The sequence below is a fragment of the Bacillus rossius genome, chromosome 1 (genome assembly GCF_032445375.1).
Source record: "Bacillus rossius redtenbacheri isolate Brsri chromosome 1, Brsri_v3, whole genome shotgun sequence".
In the NCBI taxonomy this organism is placed as follows: Eukaryota; Metazoa; Arthropoda; class Insecta; order Phasmatodea; family Bacillidae; genus Bacillus; species Bacillus rossius.
Window position 1 is genome coordinate 117,481,690 of NC_086330.1, and position 8,401 is coordinate 117,490,090.

Consider the following 8,401-nt stretch of genomic DNA (forward strand, 5'->3'; position numbering starts at 1 on the left):
AAGTAATTGCAGTTGAAGAAGGCTCGAGTGTTGGATTTGGCTCGTTCTGAAGCAAGTGCAATAGACGCAAAAGTTGAGTCACTGCCAAATTGATGGGAGCTTCCTTTTACTTATGTTTTTGCAAAAGTAAGTGTGTGAAATATTTGTAGCAGCATGTTTTATTTGCCATCAATTGAGTCACTTTGGCCACGTCTGGAAGAAGGTGTTTTTTTTACTAATTTAAGTGAGTTGAAATACTTTGAAACCCATCAATGTACTGTTATGCAGTTTTTCAGTTTTGTGGAATGTCGTAATTGTGTTACAGAAAACCTGGAAAAGTTCAGTTTTAGACCTGGAAAACCTGGAAAAATCAGGGAATTTCATTTACTAGATCTGGTAGACACCCTGAGAGGAGGAAGCGCAGGGGAAGGCGTTGAAGGAGAGGCGCAAAGCGAAATTGTTACGAGTCGTTTGGTTATTGTCCCACATCAAAGTACGCTCAGTGCGCAGTGCGTGCACAGTCTCGTTCAATAATAAAACTAATGAAATTTTAATATTAAAAAGTACATTAATACAAGATATAATATTTATATTTGTGCACCTAACAGCTATGAAAATGCAAATAAATTCTCAGTTGACACTAATAACAGATGTAATCAACATTAGGTCTTTTTTTTCCGAAAACAATTAGTAACTAGTGTTTTCATACATTAAAAGATTACGATTTTATCAAAAATTAAAAATTAAAAAAAGATACGTAAATTAGTGAGCATACTATATCAATGTTTACGTTTCAAATGTTTCTTCAGATTAGTCGATGATGATTTATAACTCAGTTTTTGTTTACACAAATTACAATTAGCTAACTCATTATTTTCCGTTAAAAAATTCCACACAAATGAAGTCTTTTTCCTGCACTTATCCATTCCTTATTTCACTATAAAGATACTAACTACAAAGCATGACAGCCCGCAACAATGTACATGGTGGTAATTAATACACGGCCAGGACGAACTGCAGTGAATGTTGAACTGATTGATACTGGCTGTATCAGGCGGGCATGAGAGTAACAGAGGTAGAGAATTACCGGGCGTGATAAATAATGTATGAGAGAGACCGATACCTTTTTACGCTGGTGATGACGGCACGGAGGATGTGTACCCTGTAACGAGAATGCTGATACCTTGTCGCTTCCTGGAACCGCTACTGCTCTGATACAAAAGTATCTGATACTTGTAACTAGGTACATTACTGTATCAGTATCAGGTTGGAACAGATACCGAAAATTGCTGTAACAACCCACCTCTAGCATTTTCTCCTTCAATAATAAACTGAACTTGCTGGCTAGTCATTGGATGTTAATTAACCATTGGCATAGCTGGCTTTTGCTGCCATCTTGGAATGGAGATACGTAAGTTCGCATACATAATGTTTTTGGAGTGGAATATTACAGACCCTTGGTTATAAAGAGCAAGAACTTCACAGACTAGAGCATATTAATTTAGGTGTTTGAAAATTGAATATTTTAGCAATGGTGTTTCGTGTATTTTGTGTTACAGAAATTTAAGCTACAGGTACACAGGGTGCTATGCTCACTATGTTTGTGATGTTTGCTACACGAGTAAAATATAGCCAACTGCTTCTCAGGTGTCACTAGTCACACAAAGATGTGTTTGCTATGTTGGCGACGTTGCCGGTGTCTGGACAATTCTGGATGGGGACAATTGTGGCAAACAGATAAACATAATCTCAATGACAAAAACACGTCCAGTGACAATTCCGGACAGCTAAATCATTATCTCACTGAACATCAGGAAATAAAGAAATAGGAGGGGGGGGGGGGGGGGAACTTCGACTTCTCTCACTGTTAAGTCAAACCTACTTTAACGTGTTTAAAATCAATTTTTTTTATTTGTCTTTGTTTTTTATTTCTAATAAGTATTTAAAATCAACGTGAATACACATTGTCAGTGTTAAAATTTTAATCTAAATTTTGTACATAGGCTATGGTTCTGAGATGTTTCTTTAAGTCTCCAGTGTTTTCGTACTTTTCTTGGCTCATCCAAATTTTTTGTCGATATTCTTGTACAACTTTTTTCTTTCTTTTTTTTTTCCTTTTAAATTAATCTCCATCCTCATGTACATAATGTTGAAATTTTCCGCTTCATTTTTCAGGCAAGATATAACGTCTTGTATCTTTGGGAGAGGTTTATCAAGACATGCATTTATTTTACTGTTCCAACCCTCTACTGCATTATTGGTTCAGTGCCTTCGCTTATAACAGGTCCATAGCTGCACAGGTATGTCATATTCAAGCCACTGGTCAATGAAGTAATCGACTCTTTAGTTTTGAGTTTGAGGGTGCTTCTCCATGGATTATGAGCCACCCTTCGCATACATCTTCAGGTTTTAGGAAAGCTAGTGCTTGACACATTCGGATGCTGTCTCACTTCTTCATTTTCTTTATACTCATTCGTTTAACCTATGCTTTGTACCTTCCTCCACAGGCACTTCTTCATGTGGAAGGAACAACCATTGATATCAACAGAAAGAAACACTTCTTTTAGTGCAGATATGGCCGCTGACTCGAAATCCACGTTTATTGTCTGAGGATTCCACTCTGGAATTCTCTCCATCACCAACCAAAATAGGCGAATGTAAGTTTCTTTCTTCTTGTTTGAAAGCAAAGCAAAAAGAACAGGAATTACGTTTGTTTCTTGTTCATTGCTTCCTATATCTACATGAACAGTATAGATCTGTGTGAACTGCTTGCTGCAGCTCCGAAATTTACCATCCATGAAAAGGTGGTGTTGAGTTCTGAGGCACTCTCTCCCCTTGTCACCAGCTAAAGCAATGATTCTGTCTTCTCTCCCGTTATCTGTTAAAAAGAAGTTACTGCCATTGCTCATCTTTAAACGTTCTTCTGATAACACAACATCCTGACGTTAAGTAAGTTCTGCTAATGACCCATGTGCCTGGTATTTATGTCGGTAACAAGTCCACTTAACTGAGACGCATGTGGTAATTTAGTCACGAATTCGTATCCTTTATTGTGTAAAATGTCCAATTCGTCAGAGTACACTTTTGCCACGATAACACACACTTGTCATACTCTTGTCTTGGCTCTAAAGACAGATTTCATCACGTCAAGTTTAGCAATGTCTGGAATACTTTCGTGATCTCACACATTTAAAACTTCCATATTTCTACTAACTAATCTTCCTTGCAGTTTTTAGTCCTTTCTTGCAAGCAAACCCATGTCACAGCACCATCAGCATTGTCACGCTTCTTTCATTAGGCATGTCCACCATAAAGCACTGCAGGGCTCCCTTTCTCCATTTCAATAACTTCCATCACAACGTTGTGGGGCGTCAACAAAGAAAGAGTAGTGTAGACTGACTGATTGATAAACAGTCTTCACACTTGGTGTGCGGGAGGGGGAGGGGTTAGGGTTGTAGTGCGTCAACAAACTAACAACAGGTGTACATATCAGCAATTGTCACTAAGCTTTGCGAGTCAGTGGCCGGAATTGTGAATTTTCCCATTTCCGCAATTGTCTGTAGTTGGAATTGTCGCATAACCTACATTGCCAGGTGTTTGGTTTTCGGCTATTTTTCTAAAACGTCGCAGTCTTGGTTCATTTGCAGATAAACAAAAACATCTATTTTTGCACGGAATCGTGCTCTACTTCTTTGTTTGCTTTAAATTAGTATCATGTAGATGAAAAGGTTCACTGAAGAAGTACGAAAATATCCATGTGTATGGAATAACTTGATAGAAAAATATAGAAAGGAAGATATGCGAGATAATGTCTGGGATTTGATTTTAAAGGAGGTTTATTAATGCTGTGTGTTAAGGGAATAATGATTATTTGGTGTGAATTCCAATTGTTCTTAATTTTCCTTTTATTTCATTGAAGTTTGATCAATAAAGAATTATCTCATCATAAAATCATTGTTTACTGACCTCGAGAAAATAGTCAATCATTATTCTGCTAAAAGCTTTCCCTGTTATTTAGATTTTTCTTAATTTTATTCTTGATGAGAAATAAAATGCTATCAAACTGAGTTGTATTTATTCTGAAATAATTGATGAATTTGGCTTCACCCTCACCCGCATGGTTAATTGATTGATGATATTCTCCAAATTATTTTATTTTTGAATTGGTCATGAACCCATTTATTTTTTATGTTTACATACTGCGAGACCCAGCAGAATATTATCATTGATGGAATTATCACTAGAATCACATGGCATGCGTCTCTCTGACATCGCGAACTAGACTTATCTGTCTGGCCACCTGGCGCAGCAAGCGTAGCGAACATAGTGAACATAGTGTAGATTTCTGTTTGGCCTCGCCTTAATCCTACTGTAAACTGTTGCTTTTGAAGGTTTTAAGAATGCATTCTAATTTAGGATGCAGTTTTTATGTTGTTTTCAGACTTTCAAATGCACATGTTACAACTTTATTTAGTGTTCATTTATCTCCTAAATTATCATATACTTATGTATTAGTTTTTAGCTTCAGTGCTAATTGTAAGGCAGGTTTTGTATGAATAAACCCATCCTGTATTTGCAATAACAGGGTAAAAAATATATATTTGCATTCGGACTAATATTTGTGGAGAGATGAATAAAAACTGTATACAGCAACATATTTAACATTATATTTTCATACTTCCCTTCATCTAGTGTTTGTAAATAAAAATTTTGAGGCGATGAGTGTTTTCTTTCAGTCAAGTGCTTTAATTAGTTTTCTGACTTATTCTGTTGTGGCACTTACAGTGTTAAATTATTGATAGTTACAGCTTTAAAAAAATTAATAATTAATATTTTGTTGTTGTTTAAGTCATTGCCACTTATATAAATCAGAATAACACTGACAAATTTAACTGAAAGTATTTGTTAGAATTGTACACACAAATTGAAATTAACAGGTTAGTGTAGAATTTTCTCAGTAAAGGGAAAAAAAAAAATTTTGTACTGAGGACACTGTTTATTTTCTTATGAAAGTATTTTGGCTTTTATTGTAAGTGAAATAGTAATATTCCTCTTAATTTTTGTTGTTGCATTTTGTTTGACTACGTTATCATTCTCCCAGTATTTTATTTCAATATAACGAATGTATTTGTGATTCTTAATTGCAGGTTGCTTTTACATTAGAATTTTACTTTGCAGTGTGTTTAGATAAATACCATATTCAAATGTGTAATCTAAAAAGCACGTGGCAGTAAGAAATTAATCACTGGGTGGTATATCTAAAGTGTTCAAGTAAGCATGAATGCTCTATTTAAATCTTGTGGTGTAAGTGAAATGTAATTTAGTTTTATACTTTATTTCACCCTCGGCTTTGTACTAAACCATATTCCTCTCGGATAAGTTCCAAATTATGCAGCGAGAAGAGTGTTCATGTATTACATAGTAAGAGGGTAAAGAGCTGGTGTGACGTACATCAGAGAACCAAATAATTTATATACATGTATTGTATTTAAATACGTGTATTGCCAAAACAAAATTTAATTCCCAAGGGTTGATCACAATTTTCTTCTCAATCTATGATGTGCTCAGTTCTTCATATGAATAGATTCTCCTGGTGAGTGAGACCAGTGATGAGTTGCATGATGAATGGAGAAGCGATTACAGCATGCCACCTCTCCAACTCACCCTCTCGGCTTCCAACATCTAATAGCATGAGGCATGACGGATGGAATTTTTTAATTTTTGGGGCTTTGTCAGTTTCAGATCCAAGGAAAGATAAATAGGGGTGAACTTCCCCCCTCCCTTTTTTCTCAAAACAGCTTGTACTTGCACATAATTCAGAATAATATCTCTTTTGTAATAGCTTGGTGAAAGCTCTTCAGTCAGGCCTTTCAAGACCATGACAGTGTCCGATTAAGGAAAGTAAACATTAGTGAGGCTGGAAAAATTAGCATATTTGTTAATGTTTTTCTAGATTAAAACCACAAAATAATTTAAGTGCATATTTTACTTTAGCCGACTGTACACCTTTCGTCTGTGAGAAGAGGTAATTTGCAGCAAAGATGTTGAACGTGTTGTGTTTGTGTATTAATTGAAATATCAATATTTCTTATATGACAAAGACACATTAAAAAATATTAATTATACATGTGCATGTGTCCGAGACAAAACTGCTAAGTACAAATATAAGATGAGTCAGGTAACTTAAAATCGACAAGACGTAAGTGTTTCTTAACCACACATTTTTTAAAAGTTTGAAAAGTTTAAAAAAATGTGTAGCTCTTGAGTATAATTTTATAGAGCGTATTTTACAAATTAATGACATGTAAACTAATTTCACTGAAGGAAAAAAAAATCAATTTAGAAAAAAGTAAAATAGCAAATATGTTGGACATTAGCAAAAAAAATAATATTTAAAGTGTAAATTAGCAAAAAAAAAAGCAACTATAGCAAAGAGATAATTTTTCTGGCCCCTAATGATTTGTGAGTTGCTAGAAAACAGGAAGCCATTGGAAAAAATTTGAACATTAGAGATTTGATTGTTGCCGGTACACAATGTGCTAAGCCTTCAGATTGAATTTAGCCTTTGGATCTCTGCTTACATTATAAGCAATAGATACTTTGTTTTTAGAACTGCATGATAAAAGTTGTTTCCAGACAAATTAAAATCAGAATAAAATAAATTAAAACCCCATAGTTTTTATCATTTGTCACAATGCAGAACTGATGTTATTCTTGAAAATAAATAGGAACCAACTCCTCTTTGCGCTGCTCTCCTCCCAATCACACTCTTTGAACCTCACAAAGTTCAGTATATTTCTCCACAAAAATGGTGGCTGGCCATATTATTCAACTGTCTGTGGGCATGTTACAAACAAATAAATAAATAAATAAATAAATAGTTAGTTGCTTGATGCCACCTGTGCTTTGGTGCAAGCGAAGTAGAGTGCTCACGCTTAAACTCCCAACACTTGCTTCATGCTTACACACACTGCCATTGGCAGACAAACAATCGAAGCAACCCAGAAGTAGCTACAGTTAAAGGTCATACTGTGACAACGATGTCATTCAGTAGGTACAGTTTCAAAATTTGACTCGAATAAGATGCACACAGTTTTTGTCGTTGGCATTCGTAGGCCCATCACAGCCCTCCCCCCTTGCTAAATTTTGTATCAAAGTTATTCAAAGCCCAGAATTTTGAAATCCAAAATATATATTGTTTACTGTGCGGATTATTGTTTGTGAGCATAAGTTGATAGTTTACAGATTTGTGACAGGCCAAAGTAGTTTGTTTGCATGTAATGTTTTGTTATGAAGTAAAAAGTTTTCTAATGCAGTAAATCCCTGTCAAAAAGTACTTATTAACAGAAAAATCTTATTGAAAAGATAAAATTGTATGTATTTATAGGTAAAATTCTAAAAAAATTTTAACTACAAATGCAGGAAATTTTGTTAAGGTTTTCACTGTACTATCCTTTGTGCTGGTTCTTTACACTGTATTAAAATAAAAAGTAATTACTTAATTTGTATTATGAAGGCAAATATATTGTCATAAGTTTGTTTAGCTTGTATTATTAGGCTATCTGCACACATAATTGAGACTGTCATTTATATTTACTTACTCTAGTCATGATTGTTGGAGAATTGTTATGTTTGAGTGCTTTTGATTGAACATAGTTTATATCTCATTGAATAATTTTTTCATCCCTGAGCTACAAATATATACATATATAAACAATTTTGGTAATAGTACAGTTTGATTTAATTTGACATTTTTTTTTACATTGGTTGGATACTTTATTGGGGATGTGGAGAGGATGTGAATTTCCAACAAGCTAATTTTTTGTAGAAAAGTCATAATAAATTAGTGTATTTTTTTTTTTTTCAGGAATATCTATTTTTTTATGTATGCTTTAAGTTATGTGCATGTCATTTTTTTTAAAACTGTTTGAAGATATATTTGTTTGTGTTGCACATGACTGTATTATGTTTTACTTGCAGGTTGATTTATGAGTTTGTTTTGATGTGTAAACATATGTATGTGAAAATGTTTAGTTTCAAAATTATTAATGTAGTAGAATGTAGTACCTGACTATTAGTATTAACAGAAATTTACAAATATTGTTTAAGTAAATGAAACATTGGAGATGGCTTTGTAAAGCATTGCTGTATGTTCTGAATGTATTCACTTGTTAAAGTTTATTGATCCAGAATGTTGACATAAATTTATATGGTTATAGAAAATTGTAATGTTTTGATAAATTTAAAACTGTCAGCCTTAACTAACCAAAGGTACCTGTTTTGCAAATAAAAAATAACTGTACACAGAAGTAAGGTTTTTGAAAGGATTTATCTTTGTAGTCAAGTTTCCTCTAAACTCCCTGCTCCCACTCCCCCTCCTCCCCTCCTACCCCTCCTCCTCTCCCTCCCCTCCTCCTCCTTC